This window comes from Dendropsophus ebraccatus, chromosome 10 (genome assembly GCF_027789765.1).
Source record: "Dendropsophus ebraccatus isolate aDenEbr1 chromosome 10, aDenEbr1.pat, whole genome shotgun sequence".
NCBI lineage: Eukaryota > Metazoa > Chordata > Amphibia > Anura > Hylidae > Dendropsophus > Dendropsophus ebraccatus.
The window spans coordinates 47,098,264-47,114,881 of NC_091463.1; the positions used below are offsets into that span (position 1 = coordinate 47,098,264).

At 45.5% G+C, this 16,618-nt stretch overlaps 1 long non-coding RNA gene across 2 annotated transcripts in view; it reads left to right on the plus strand.

Annotated features, from left to right (window-relative positions):
* The first annotated feature begins 4,445 nt into the window (after nt 1–4,445).
* LOC138765649 (uncharacterized) overlaps nt 4,446–16,618 on the plus strand; it is a 59,562-nt gene continuing 47,389 nt past the window's right edge. Inside the window, exons 1-3 of one of the 2 annotated variants that reach the window (XR_011358614.1) lie at nt 4,446–4,576; nt 6,976–7,037; nt 11,377–11,458. This is a non-coding gene — a long non-coding RNA (uncharacterized lncRNA). Of the gene's footprint in view, nt 4,577–6,975; nt 7,038–11,376; nt 11,459–16,618 lie in introns of those variants that run through there. The other variant, XR_011358613.1, reaches the window with a different exon arrangement.

Sequence of the window (16,618 nt, forward strand, 5' to 3'; positions counted from 1 at the left end):
GAAGCAAATACTTCAAAGGGCCTCAGTGATTACCATGGAGATAATCAGGAGCCCGGACCTCGACGCGGGACATCAGATCATGTGATTACCGGCCGGCCACCAGAACCAGTTACATGCCGCTGACATGATTTCACAATGGCATTTAATGGCTCTTCTGGCTAATGGTTTTTCCCCCCGACACCTTAATATTACAGGCTTCTTTGGTGGGTATCGCCATAATTATTGCATACATAGGTGAAATGCTTCAAAACACTCTTTTTTTAACTCTCTTATCCTCGTATTTGGGCAATGCTTATTAAATCTCTTTCTTAGGGTCATTGTCAGGGCCTGACTGGGACTGAAAATCTGCCCTGGCACTATATCCTAACAAGCCCACATATCTATCTATCTATCTATGCCGAGACAATAAACAATTCTTGCACTTTACAGCAAGATCGATCAATAAAATATATTTTTTAATAGTTCAGACATTTCTGCATAATCCAACCAATATCAGCATTGTAGATTTTCCTAGAGCCTGCAGGGTTTCAACAAAGTGGATTTATTGCATATTGTGACTTCCCCATGAAAAGTAAAGGGGAAAATCTGCAATAAATCCACTGCAGCAGATATGCCACAGGTGACCCTACCCTAAAACATGCCTTCCTATCCCTAGCACACATAGGCAAAGACAGATACATACACATACCTCCCAACTTTTTAGACAGCTAAAGAGAGACACTCATGGTTCACTCTAGGAAAATATTAGACTTTTCTATACTTTTTAATTCAAGGATGCAATCACATACAGGATCTGCTGCAGATTGATATCTGCAAATCTGCAGCAGATCCTGTATATGTAAATGCATCCTTGGGTTCCACTCACACATATTAAGGCCGAGTTAACAGCGTGAAACCTGATGATCTTGATTTCTGTTGAATTCAGATGCGGGCGCACCCGTGTGCGCCTGCATCCCAATCCACACTGCACACCATGGAGGGTGCGGCATTAGCTGCACTCGCCATTGTATGTACTGGCATGTCTATGCGGCCGCTATTAATTGAATAGTGGCCACACAAAGCTGACATGTCAATTTTTCATGCAGCCGGTTAGAATCCAAGCCGGAGCAAATTGCAACAACAGCCTTGATTTATGCAAAACATACGTTGTGTGAACATGGCCTAACCCTGTATGTAATCACGGACCCGCAACTGCGGACAGGATGCCAATGTGTTTCAGTATTTGTCCGCATTTTCAGGGACCCACTGTCAGATAGGTGACATTGACACACAATGGCTTAATAATTTTTTTTGCGGTACAGATCATGTTCCAAAACAAATTTGTAACATCTACAGATGTGTGTATAGGGCCATATGAACTGCATGTGTGAAATGATGTGTGAAAGGGGCCATAATGTCACATGATTCATCTGAATATAATAATTTTTAAAATCTAACTTGCACCACATAATGGAATAATATGCATGTTTGGGCTTAGTATACAGTAAGAAATCAGACACTTTCTAGAGCAACATAATGGGGGGGATTTACGAAGACTTGTACGCCGGTCTTATATTAAGCCCCGCCCCCTTTCCCCACCAGGATTCACTAAGAGGCCTGCGAGCAGGCGTAAATCATGATAAATGAGACGTGGGAGGAGGCCACGCCTCCTCTCCGCCTTGTTACACACCCCAAGCTCCGCCAGCCGCCCACCGGGTGAGCCAGGCGTACGCCAGGGAGAAGGGGTGTATCTGCGTACCTTTGATAAATGGCCCCCAAAAAGTTTATTAATGGAAATCTAATTCCTAGGTCAAAAAGAGAGACATGTAAGGTGCAAAGAGGGACGTGGGTCAAAAGTAGGGACTGTCCTTCCAAAAGAGGGACACTTGGGAAGTATGCATACACACAACACTTGCATACAGACTTACACACAAAATGCTAACACATATGCATTTATACACAGTCACACCATACACTGACCTCTGTATGGATCTGTCTGTCAGGCAGCAGTATTTTCACCAGTCAGATCTTCTCCCTCTGCCCAGGCTGCTGTGGAGGGGTCAGGAGTAGAGAGATCCTGGAATAGAGCTGGGAGGAGAAGGCAAGGGATACACAGCACAGGCAGCACTGTGGTCAGGCTTCTGGGCCCTGACCTGTTGTTTGGCCTCTACAGGCTGCGGCAGTGAGTCCTACCCCCCTCTCCTCTGACCCAAGGCTGGTGGAGTAAAGACAGCGCCACCTGCACACAGTGCAATGTCTGTGACAGTGTGTCAGTCACAGTCATTGTCAGTGTATGTGTGTGTGTGTGTGTGCGCGCAAGTGCTGTGAACAGATCTTAGTGGCCCTCTCCAGCTGCGCGAGTGAACCGCAACCCTGACTTTTGCTACTGTACAATGTGATGTGATGATGTTCAGAGGGAGACAGTCAGAACACGGACGGTTTGCCGGATTACCAGTCTGGGCATGACCCAGAGCGTAACAGCATGAATGGCACGGAGTTCAAAAGCAGCCGGCTGACAAGCAGACCGCCAAGCCTAGCGAAGCGCTTGCTAGTACTGTGATTTCGCTTCTGTCTAGCATCCACATTTCACATGTGATTATACTTTATTGTACATGTTTGTGTTATACAATATATATGCACTTCACGTTGCATGTTATATAATATATGCAATTTATGTTGCATGTATATTTTGCATGGTTGTCTATATTTTACATGTAAAATAGCCTAGACCAAACTATACCCCGGGTATAAAATAGCCTAGGCCACAGTATACCCCAGTGTGTAAAATAGCTTAGGCCAAACTATACCCCGGTGTGTGAAATAGCCTAGGCCAGACTACAACCCGGGCTGTAAAATAACCTAGGCCGGACATGTGCACCTGAAACTACGGTCGAAGAAATATGGCCATACGGTCTAGTCGTGAAACTACGGCTGTTGTTTAATTTTGCTTCCTAGCTTGTTTCTAGGTGGAATGAAACAGGTCATTCATTTGGAATTCTGCGTCCAGCCAAAATCAAGCTTAATTCAGCTGAAATAAGTATTCCGTGCGTGGCTGCATTGAAATCCACGGCCGTTGTTGGAGCATTACCGGCCGGAAATAATTGACATGTTCATTTTTCACGGGGCCGTATAAACAATGGCCGCTGTCTGATACGTAGTGTGCATTGTACGACCGTAGTTCGTATATATTGCAGCCAAGGCATAAACCTCAAGACAACAGCCGTAGTTTTGCAGCGAGGACTACGGCAGTAGTTTTACGTAGTGTGAACATAGCCTGTGTGCAATGTTCCTCTTGCTAGTGACTGACAGTCTTCTCCTAGTCACTGTGCGCGTAGTGTAGCCTCTCAATCACTGTCAGGAGCACAGGGATAGTGCCATCTAATGAATACACAAGACTCATCTCTGGTGTCCAGTGTGTGCTGCAGGTCTTATAAAGTTATGCGGCTTAAGTGATTTACACAGCGAGGGCAGCATTATGGGTTACTGGCTCCCTTTAATCAGGTTGCCTGTGACAAAGCATACTACAGATTAGAGAAAATCCCTGAATAGGTGTGATCCCAACGACAAAAACAGACAGGCAGTTTGAAAGGACTAAAAGTCAATGTTATTACATCCCAAAAAAAACACCTAAAAACACAAGTGCTTCTCATTTAAAGACGTATAAATACAATTGTACATAAAAGTGTATTTATTGGATGTTGGTGACCACATGGAGAAGGGAGAGTCATCATGGGACCGTGCGCTCACTGTTTAAGGATCTGGGAAGGGGTGCTAGATGGGGATTTGTTGCTACGGGCAAAAGATAATATTATTGTAGGAGGTTTATCAGACAGTACAGTAGGAATTGGCTTTGTTGCCCTTACCGACCCATAACAGCTCAGCTTTCATTTTACCAAGGAACATAAGTATTTTAAAGCTGAGCTGTGATTGGTTGCTGTGGGCAACAAAGTTAATTCCTAATGTAAGCCTGCAGTGTGAACACTCTCATCATGCGCTGCTGGGAACATGGTCAGGCTGTGGGTATTCCTTTGCTCACACATGGTTCTTTATCTGCTAGATCTTGTCTGAGTGAAATGTGTTATTAAAGGGGCAGTGCAGCGTTACTTGGCCGTTATTCACTAAATAACACACATTACAAAGTTATACAACTTTGTAATATGTGTTATTTAAGTGAATGGCCCCTTTCCCCGTGTTCCCCCCACCCCGGAAGTGTGGTGCAGTATACTTACGTATTCGCTGTCGACCCCGGCCGCCATCTTGTAAAATGTAATGTGTGTTATTTAGTGAATAAATATTAAATGCTGCACTACCCCTTTAAACTATTAAAAAAATATTATTTGTTTAATTGTGAATATCCATGAAAGGAATTGGCTGCAGTAAAGGGGTCATGTGACCAGTGTACTGCACAGTGATTGGCCAGTGTCTGGGCTGTTATGATTGAACTGGTTTGTGAGGTCATCAACCAACTGTCATGACCCGTACAGAGAACAACAACAGCAGGAGCAGATCCTCCTTCTCCTCCAGGGCCTCCTGGTTTCTGAGGAGCCATTTTCTGATTGACGGCTCAGGCCTCCTGTACTCCACTCATCATCTTTTGGTAAGAGCTATATCCACATTGCACACTGTAGAAGGACAGATGGAGGCACTGTTTAGGTTAAGGGGCCATGTAACTGGCTGCTATAAGACCGATCTCTACATGACATAGGTGACATTAGTACTGGCGCTGATGGGCATTTTAAAGGGTAAAAATTGAGAAGCAGAAGCCAGTAAACTGTTGGGTTATATGGCCGCCATTCAGCTGATACATGGGGCTTCATAGAGTTACATATATAGATGTGGATAAACAGCTGTATGTGGATGGTTACCTGGCCTTGGTTTTTCCCTTGTTATTACATTGACTTATCAGGCCACTTAATATGGTGGTTTTGGTGGTTTCCTTACAGGAGCCACCCCTTGGCTGCGTCCTTCCCGGAGGGATATGTTTTGAGACTCTTTGATGAGGCTCCACAGGCTCTTCTTTTGCATATTCACCTAGGACTTCACTGCATTGAGCGCTTTTACTAGCAGCCGGCAGTGTTGTCCTTTGGCTGGTCTCCCTGAGATCAGCGATCTGTTTCTCTTATATATAGACGGAGACATCTGCAGCCTCTTCAGTGACAGATGGGTAAAGAAAACGGCTGTATATTGGAGAATGTAAACCCCATATGTGCCCATAATGTGTCAGGATAAAGAAACCGGCTGTATATTGGAGAATGTATTCCCCATATGTGCCCATAATGTGTCAGGACACGGCATCCGTGTATAACCAGTGTGAGTTGATGTTTTTCCTACTTCAATTTTTTCTTTTGGTTCAATTTTTGCTTTTGGTTCATAAATAATGGAAGGTTATTGGGGGAAATTTATGGTCCTGTCTTATAATGAGATTCTCTTTGTTGCCATAGCAACAGCTCAGCTTTCATTTTACCTGAGCAATATGAGTAATGAGAGCTGAGCTGTGATTGGTTGCTATGGGCAGCAAGACCATTTCTACTGTAAGACTGCAGTGTGAATACTCTCATCATCCGCTGCTGGGAACATGATTGGGCTATGGGCATTCTTATGCTGTATTTTGATGTTTTTCTAATTATTTATTTTTTTTGCTTTTTGTTCACAACTTTGGGAATTTTATTGTGGGAGATTAATGACGCTGTCTTTGTTGCCTATAGCAACCAATCACAGCTCAGCTCTCATTACACATACTGCTCTAGTTAAATGAAAGCTTCACAGCTAGAGGTCTTCCTAGTGTCATTCTACCTCATATTGGCAGAAGGTTATCAACCCTGGTGCAGAGGTCTCTGAGAAATGAAAGTTGGCATCTTATTGGTTGCTATGGGTAACTGCTCCTCTGTACAGGGTATCCTCGTTCTTGGGGGGGATGGGGCCTGCATTTCCATGTACAGGGTTTGTTTAATTTAACTTTCCTTGTTACCCCTATCAACCAATAACCGCTTTTATTTCTAAAGGGCAGTCTACAAAATGAAAGATGCATAGTGATTGGTTACTATGGGCAACCTGGATTATGGCAAGAGCAGTGGTGACCGTGAGTAGTATGATGTATATACTTATCATGTGACTGTACAGTATGTTATATATATTCAGCCATATGTGGTACCGGTGCAAGCTTGTGGGTCCATAGGTGTCTAAGCTTCATGTAAAAATAACAAAACATTGTCTAGGATCCTATAGAACAAAGTAGGCCTGCTAAATATAAGTAAATCTTTTGAATTGGGCTACAACAAATTGTATAATTCATACTATGTCACTTTGCCTTTACACGCGCCATCTAAGTAGTGAGGGCCCTGAGCACAGGAGCTTAGAATCTATAGCAAAAGGTAAATGTGCTTTAAAGTGTCACTGTCGTGAATTTTTTTTTTGCAGAAATCAATAGTCCAGGCGATTTTAAGAAACTTTGTAATTGGGTTTATTATCCGAAAAATGCATTTTTATCATGAAAAAGCAGTTTGAAGCTCTCCCCCCTGTCTTCATTGTTCTCCTATGGAGAGAGCTAAAGAAAAGACCAAAACAGGACAACAAAGAGTTAATCTACAAATCCCTCACCCGTTATCTGTTCTGACCATCACCAGTGACCTGTCTGAGCTCGGATTACAGCTGTCACCCAGCTCCGTGCCTGTAATCCTCTGTTATCTGCTTTCTGCTGCCGGCTAACTCCCTCCTTCCTCCTCCCCCCTCCCCTCTCCCTAGAGCAGACAGGGGACGTCTCCTGCAACAAGTCACAATTTTCAGATTTTTCAGAGTGGATGAAAAAGAGGAAGGAAGGGGGGACCTGGGAAAAGGCTTTTTACATGCAGATAATGGAAGATTTGGCTAATAAACCCAATTACAAAGTTTCTTAAAATCGCCTGGACTATTGATTTCTGCAAAAAAAAAAAAATACGACAGTGACTCTTTAATACAAATAGATAAAGGTGCTTGCTTTTTTTTCCCTTTTTTCAACAGGGGTCTTTTACTGTCAGTCAGGAACCCCCATGCAAGACACAGCTGGGATGTGGCCTCCTCAGGTACCTGATTTCCTATGACTTGCTAGCAGGAGTAAATTATGTCAAAAATGTTCACCAGATCTAGAGCTAGTATAGGTTTCTGAGAATGCTGCACGACAGCCTCAGATTTGCCAAAGAGGCATGTCCTGTTCAAAAAATCCGGTGTGGGGCATGGGGCAGGGATTTAAGTAAAACCAGCATACATATATGCCAGTCTTGATAACTCCCTCCAATGTCCTGACTAGTGATGAGCGAACGTGCTCGTCCGAGCTTGGTACTCGATCTACTCGATCGAGTATTAGGGTACTCGATGGTACTCGTTACTCGGATGGGCATCTCGCGATACTCGAGAAAATCTCATCATCCCTTTCCTGTAAGTTTGGGCGCTATTTCTCAGCCAATAAACATGCAGGAGACTCTTTGGTACATCCTGCAATGACGTGGGACCCATACATGTCGATAGCAGCAATTAGTTGGCCAGATCAGATGACCCTGCCATATAAAACTCGGCGCCGGTAGTACTCGCTTCAGACGTGTGCTGGGAGAGATCAGGGACAGAGCTGCTGCTGGTCAGGGAGAGCGTCAGTGTAGGATTTAGCATTCCAGTAGGCAGGGAATACTAGCAATACAAACAAACAGCCCTTTTAAGGTATTACTACAGACTGCTGGCTGGGAGTTGCAGTGCTGCTACCACGATTTCCCCAGCACACTGTGGAGCGGGACTGGTTGCCGGGGGCCCGCTCATCAAGCCCCCGCCAACCAGCCAGCTGTTTTATTTTATTTTTTTGGTCTAGCCGTGGCTGGGGGCTCACCACCCCCGTTTGAGAGGCATCAAGTGTACCCTTGATGGTGAGTGGTGACTGACAGCTGGCCTAGCCAGTTAGCTGTCAGCACCCGGGTTCATGTCCACTACATATCCCAGCCCCTGGACTCACTCCAATTTTTGGGTGGGCTCACTTGCTTCCTCACTCACTTGTAATGGTTCTCTGTGTGCTCAATGCCCTGCAGTGTCTGGCCTAATTTTGTGGAGGTTCAGTTGCTTCCTCACTCACTTGTATTGGTTCTCTGTGTCCTTACTGCCATGCTGTGTCTGGCCTAATTTTTAGGAGGCTCAGTTGCTTCGTCACTCACTTGTAATGGTTCTCTGTGTGTTCAATGCCATGCTGTGTCTGGCCTAATTTTGGGGAGGCTGACTGGCTACCGCTTCTACCTTTTTCACTCTGTCCTCACCGCCATGCTGTGTCAGGCTGAATTTTTGGCTGATTCATGAAATGCTACCTCTGTTTTAATGGTTCCCCGTGTTCTCAAATTCCAGGGCCTCTTAAGAAGACTATATTGTTCTATGTGTCCTCACTGCCTGACGTCACACTACGTCTGCGGAGGAGCTGGACTGGTTGCCGGGGACCCGCTGATTGCGCCCCTGCCAACCAGCTAGCTGTTTTATTTTTTTTTTTTGTCTAGCCGTGGCCGGGGCCTCACCACCCCCGTTTGAGAGGCATCAAGTGTACCCTTGATGGTGAGTGGTGACTGACAGCTGGCCTAGCCAGTTAGCTGTCAGCACCCGGGTTCATGTCCACTACATATCCCAGCCCCTGGACTCACTCCAATTTTTGGGTGGGCTCACTTGCTTCCTCACTCACTTGTAATGGTTCTCTGTGTGCTCAATGCCCTGCAGTGTCTGGCCTAATTTTGTGGAGGTTCAGTTGCTTCCTCACTCACTTGTATTGGTTCTCTGTGTCCTTACTGCCATGCTGTGTCTGGCCTAATTTTTAGGAGGCTCAGTTGCTTCGTCACTCACTTGTAATGGTTCTCTGTGTGTTCAATTCCATGCTGTGTCTGGCCTAATTTTGGGGAGGCTGACTGGCTACCGCTTCTACCTTTTTCACTCTGTCCTCACCGCCATGCTGTGTCAGGCTGAATTTTTGGCTGATTCATGAAATGCTACCTCTGTTTTAATGGTTCCCCGTGTTCTCAAATTCCAGGGCCTTTTTAAGAAGACTATATTGTTCTATGTGTCCTCACTGCCTGACGTCACACTACGTCTGCGGAGGAGCTGGACTGGTTGCCGGGGACCCGCTGATTGCGCCCCTGCCAACCAGCTAGCTGTTTTATTTTTTTTTTTTGTCTAGCCGTGGCCGGGGCCTCACCACCCCTGGTCGAGAGGCATCAAGTGTACCCTTGATGGTGAGTGGTGACTGACAGCTGGCCTAGCCAGTTAGCTGTCAGCAACCGGGTTCGTGTCCACTAAATATCCCAGCCCCTGGACTCACTCCAATTTTTGGGTGGGATCACTTGCTCCCTTACTCACTTTTAATTGTTCTCTGTGTGCTCACTGCCATGCTAGGTCTGGTATAATTTTTGGAAGGCTCACTGGCTACCTCTTCTACCTTGTTCACTCTGTCCTTACCGCTGTGTAAGGCTAAATTTTTGGGTGTTTCTTCATATGCTACCTCTGTTTTAATGGTTCCCTGTGTTCTCACTGCCATGCTGTGTCAGGCTGAGTTTTTGGGTGGTCCATATGCCTAACTCTGTTTTAACCAGGCTGTTGCACAGAATTAGGCATAATGGTCCCATTAGGCAGCATCAGAGGCATGCATACATGCTGCCCCTGCTGTTTCCTGTCCATTTCCGTGGTGTTTCCATCATTTTCTGAGGTTGACAGGTTTTCACACAACCTTCCCCCTACCAAACTTGGGTCCCCTGCAAAAAAGCTCAAGTCTCCCATTGACTTCAATGGGGTTTGTTACTCGAAACGAGCACTCGAGTATCGGGAGATATTCGTTTCGAGTAACGAGCACCCAAGCATTTAAGTACTCGCTCATCACTAGTCCTGACTGATCACAGGTCTCACACTAACATCATCATGGAGATCCCTGATACTTTCTATTCAGATCATTAGATGCCATTGTAGGAATTTTGTGATACTAAACTTAGCAATAATAATTATTAAAATTCCAGAATTGTAAAAAAATTAATTTATATGTATATGTTATAAATGTAATTTTATATATCTGTACCTTACATGATCTGTATCTGTATCTTACATGACTAACTTATTGTTAGAGATGAGCGAACCTCGAGCATGCCCGAGTCGATCCGAACCCAAACGTTTGGCATTTGATTAGCGGTGGCTGCTGAACTTGGATAAAGTACAACCAAAAAAGAGAACAGATGCTGATTTTTCGTAGCAAAAAACTTTTATATCTTTATTGAATATATATTAAAACAATTCATATAAAAAAGAGAGACAAACCAAACATTAAAAAGAACATCGACTATCCTGGAGGTGTTTCAATTGTGACCAAATCACATGTGCTGGAATCCCTGACCAACAACCTACATCACATAACAGGGGGATATATTCCAAAATATCATACAATAGGACACCATAATAAATATGTTAAAAATAAAGTGCTAGTGCATTCAATTCATGGAGTTAACCTACAACCAGTTAGTAAATCTCTTATCCACCCTTCATCTAATATTATTGCCCCACCACATCTAGAGATCCAGCTAGTCAAATACCTTTTGCAGTAAAATATAGTGTGTATCCTCCAGGACGCCACCACCCCGACGCGTTTCGTTGCCTTCGACCGGGGGTAATGACGTCCCATCCGATAAAGGTATAAATAGTATCATCCCACCAATCACTCTCCATTATTACTTACTCAACACCTGTGGCTGGTTCGGCGCATGCTCCATCCTCCATCTCCTCACTGCGAGTGCGCCGCGGCCCGACCGGAAGCAGCGTCACGGCCCCAATCACGTGATCCGTGACTTCTAAGTGGGGTTGCACTCCGTGTGGGAAGTGCGTGGCATGTCCGAATATTGAAAGGGCAACAGACTTTACTGACTCCTCTGGTCAATGGACGTATGAAATTCGACAAACAATCACGTGTGACACAAGGTACGTGATTTATTATGCCACATGTCCTTGTTCCAAAATATATGTCGGACTCACTAGCCGGGCTTTGAAGGTGCGTGTCCGGGAGCACATGAGAGACATTGAAGCCGCACGCGGTGAAAGCATGTATGTAAATGTAAAACCTGTGGCACGTCACTTTAAGAAGTACCATGATTGCAATCCTCGCCTTCTAAAAGTCAGAGGCATTGACAAGATGAATATAGGAGTCAGGGGGGGAGATTGGAACACTCGTCTGGCTCAATGTGAAGCCAAGTGGATTTGGAAGCTAAAAACAGTATATCCCTTGGGTATGAATGAGGTTCTGAGCTTCGCTCCGTTTCTGAATTAAGGTGCTAGATCCTAAGTTTTCTTCTCCAAGTCCTATTCCGTTTTTAAGTCTTTTAATGTATTAATCATTTTTAATTGAATCATTTTTCTTTTTTCTCTTTCTCTTAGTGTAGAACTGTCTCTCCCACCCTCAATCTTGCAGCATGGATGTTTGTGATAACATGTATGGAGCTGAATAAGGATTGAAGAACTCCCCTCAAAGAAAAACTTTTTTTTTTTTTTTCCTCATTCACATTATGCGTTTTTTTGCACTTGATGCGTTCTTCACTTTTTTGGGATGCTTGCACTGCACTTTCACTTTGCACATAATATGATGAATTGTTTCCTCACACTTTATTGATTTTGCACTTTGATCATACACACTTTCAACATATAGATTACTCACACTTAACACCGTTTTTTAGGTCACATGCAATATACACAATTGTCATAAGTTTTTTATTACACAGTTATTGTTTTGTATTTTATATACTTTTTATATTTATACCCATATTTATTTATTTTGGAATGCGCTCAAGCACTTGTTACTAGAGCATGTTTAAATAGCGATTTGAATTGATACTTTGTTTACACTAATATTTATTTGTTACATATATATGATATAAAAGATTATGGATTTAGTCTACACAATCACCAGTTTTTATATTTTGTTTACACTAGCACATAATGCACTTTACCGGTCACAATACAATATTCTCACAATTGTATCACAATAGCACTGATTGTATTTGTATTTTCAATGAGGGGTTATCATACATCCTGCCTGCATATTTACTCCAATAGATTATCCGTGGCAGTGCGCATGCCCGAAGGACTACTCTGTCTGCGGTGCGCGGCAGCCCACGTGACCGGCGGCATGGTCATGGTACCAAAGGATCATGTGACTGGCATTGCCGGATCACGTGATTGGGGCCGTGACGCTGCTTCCGGTCGGGCCGCGGCGCACTCGCAGTAAGGAGATGGAGGACAGAGCATGCGCCGAACCAGCCACAGGTGTTGATTAAGTAATAATGGAGAGTGATTGGTGGGATGATACTATTTATACCTTTATCGGATGGGACGTCATTACCCCCGGACGATGGCAACGAAACGCGCGTCGGGGTGGTGGCGTCCTGGAGGATACACACTATATTTTACTGCAAAAGGTATTTGAATAGCTGGATCTCTAGATGTGGTGGGGCAATAATATTAAATGAAGGGTGGATAAGAGATTTAATAACTGGTTGTAGGTTAACTCCATGAATTGAATGCACTAGCACTTTATTTTTAACATATTTATTATGGTCTCCTATTGTATGATATTTTGGAATATATCCCCCTGTTATGTGATGTAGGTTGTTGGCCAGGGATTCCAGCACATGTGATTTGGTTACAATTGAAACACCTCCAGGATAGTCGCCGTTCTTTTTAATGTTTGGTTTGTATCTCTTTTTTATATGAATTGTTTTAATATATATTCAATAAAGATATAAAAGTTTTTTGCTACGAAAAATCTGCATCTGTTTTCTTTTTTGGTTGTAGTCTATAGTAGCTGTAGTAGCAGTATAACGACTGTTTGCAATAGACCTGAATTGATTGATACGTGTGCTTTACAGGAACGCAGGCATTGCAGATAGACAAAACCGTGTATTGAACTTGGATAAAGCCCTAAGGCTATGTGGAAATTATGGATATAGTCATTGGCTGTATCCATGTTTTCCAGACAACCTTAGAGCTTTATCCAAGTTCAGCAGCCACCGCTAATCAAATACCAAACGTTCGGGTTCGGCTCGCTCATCTCTACTTATTATCCCTTTATGTTTATATGAATGTATCATATATGTATGGGTATTTCTATTTATTAATATATAGAATATAAGATATAATATATACATGCAAATACATAAAAATATACATTTACATATGTATTCAATAGTTTAACATATAACAACACTGCACCCCTGCCACCATTGTGTCATAGCGCCACACAACACTGCACGCCAGGCACCCTTGTGTCACAGTGCCACACAAAACTGCATGCCAGGCCCTGTTGTGTCACAGCGCCACACAACACTGCACCCCTTGCCGCTTAGTGTCACAGTGCCACACAACACTGCACAAAAGGCCCCATTGTATAATAGCGCCACACAACACTGCACACCAGGCCCAGTTGTGTCACAGCGTCACACAACACTGCACGCAAGGCCCTATTGTGTCACAGCACCACTCAACACTGCACACCAGGCCCCGTTGTGTCACAGCGCCACACAACACTGCAAGCCAGGCCATGTTGTGTAATAGCGCCACAAAACACTGCTAGCAAGGCCCTGTTGTAACACAGCGCCACATAATACTGCAAGTCAGGCCCCTTGTGTCACAGCGCCACATAACACTGCACACCAGGCCCGGTTGTGTCACAATGCCACACAACAATGCACGCCAGGCTCCGTTGTGTCACAGCGCCACACAACACTGCACCCCTGACCCAAATGTGTCACAACACCACACAACACTGCATGCCAGTCTTAATAATACCCCCCAATGTTCTAACCGATCCCAGGTCTCACACTAAAATCATCGTGGAGATCCCTGATACTTTCTGTTTAGGGGATTAGATGCGATTATAGGAATTTTGTTATACTAAACTTGGCAATAATAAATATTGAAATTCCAGTATTGCAAAATAATTAATGTATATGTACATATAATAACTGTATTATATATCTGTATGTGTGATTATATGACTAAATTATTTTACCTCTGATTATAAGAATGTATCATATCTTTATGAGTATTTCTATTTATTAATATATAAAAGATTACATATAATATATATAAGATATGTATTCAATAGTTTAAAATATACATAACACTGCACCCCTGCCTCCATTGTGTCACAGCGCAACACAACACTGCACGCCAGGCCCCGTTGTGCCACAGCGCCACACAACAATGCACGCCAGGCACCGTTGTGTCACAGCGCCACACAAAATTGCACGCCAGGCCCATTGTGTCACAGCGCCACACACTGCACGCCAGGCCCCATTGTGTAACAGCGCTACACAACATTGCATGCCTGGCCCTGTTGTGTCATAGCGCCACACAACACTGTACGCCAGGCCCCGTTGTGTCACAGCGCCACACAACACTGCATGCCAGGCCCGTTGTGTCACAGCGCTATACTACACTGCACGCCAGGCCCCGTTGTGTCACAGCGCCACACAACAATGCACGCCAGGTACCGTTGTGTCACAACGCCACACATCACTGCATGCCAGCCCGCTGTGTCCCAGTGCCACACAACACTGCATGCCAGGCCATGTTGTGTCACAGCGCCACACAACACTGCACGCTAGGCCCTCTTGTGTCACAGCGCCACACATGACTGCACGCCAGGCCCCGTTATGTTACAGCGCCACACAAAATTACATTCCTGGCACCATTGTGTCACAGCACCACACAAAACTACATCCCTGGCACCGTTGTGTCACAGCACCACACAACACTGCACGCCAGGCCCAGTTTTGTCACAGCTCCACACAACACTGCACGCCAAGCCCCGTTGTATCACAGCGCCACACAATACTGCACCCCAGGCCCCGTTGTGTCACAGCGCCACACAAAACTACATCCCTGGCACCGTTGTGTCACAGCGCCACACAACACTGCACCCCAGGCCCCGTTGTGTCACAGCGCCACACAACACTGCACGCCCGTCCCTGTTGTGTCATAGCGCCACACAACACTGCACGCCAGGCCCTGTTGTGTCACAGCGCCACACAACACTGCACGCCAGGTCCCGTTGTGTCACAGCGCCACACAACACTGCACGCCTGGCTCATTAAGTCACATCGCCACACAACACTGCACGCCAGGTCCTGTTGTGTCAAAGCGCCACACAACACTGCACACCAGGCCCCGTTTTGTCACAGCGCCACACAACACTGAACGCCAGGCCCCGTTGTGTCACAGTACAACACAACACAACACTGCACGCCAGGTCCCGTTATGTCACAGCGCCACACAAAACTACATCCCTGGCACCGTTGTGTCACAGCACCACACAAAACTGCACACCAGGCCTTGTTGTGTCACAGCGCCACACAAAACTGCACGCCAGGCCCCGTTGTGTCACAGCGCCACACAACACTGCACGCCAGGTCCCGTTGTGTCACAGCGCCACACAACACTGCACGCCTGGCTCGTTGTGTCACAGCGCCACACAACACTGCATGCCAGGTCCGGTTGTATCACATCGCCACACAACACTGCACGCCAGGTCCTGTTGTGTCACAGCGCCACACAACACTGCACACCAGGCCCCGTTTTGTCACAGCGCGACACTCAACACTGAACGCCAGTTCCCGTTATGTCACAGCGCCACACAAAACTACATCCCTGGCACAGTTGTGTCACAGCACCACACAAAACTGCACACCAGGCCTTGTTGTGTCACAGCGCCACACAAAACTGCACACCAGGCCCTGTTGTGTCACAGCGCCAGACAACACTGCACACCAGGCCCGTGGTGTCACAGCGCCAGACAACACTGCATGCCAGGCACCGTTGTGTCACAGCGCCACACAACACTGCACGCCAGGCCCGTTGTGTCACAGCGCCACACAACACTGCATGCCAAGCCCCGTTGTGTCACAGCACCACACAACACTGCACCCCAGGCCCCGTTGTGTCACAGCGCCACACAACACTGCATGCCAGGCCCCATTGTGTCTCAGCGCCATACAACACTGCACGCTAGGACCGTTGTGTCATAGTGCCACACAACACTGCATACCAGGTCCCGTTGTGTCACTGCGCCACACAACACTGCACCCCTAGCCTCGTTGTGTCACAGCGCCAAACAACCATGCACCCCTGGCCTTGTGTTGTCGTAATCCTTGTGTAGGTATTTGGGAGGTTGGTGGGGCTACTTCTTTGTGCCTTCACCTTGACCTGGTGAAGGAGCTTGCGTGCCTTTGTGGTGGGGTTACCCGTGCCAGACAGGTCAAAGGGGAGAGGCCAGACTAAGAAAGGCACCCATAGGTTTGGACTGGCAATGTTCTTCAGTACCTTGCCACTAAATTTCAATGGTTAAAGGGGAAGTCCGGGGGGGGGAATTTAAGATATGTTATTGCCGAACAAAAGTTATGAAAATTACTAATAGACACTTATTATGGGGAATGCACCTATAGTGCATTTTCCCTGCACTTACTACAACATGGCGTGTTCAGGTCTCTGTAAAGTTGGTGACATCATGTCACATAAACTGCCGACGCCTGCTGCAACTTTACAGGGACCTGAACAAGCCATGCTGTAGTAAGTGCAGGGGAAATTAACTATAGGTGTGTTTCCCATAAAGGGTGTCTATTAG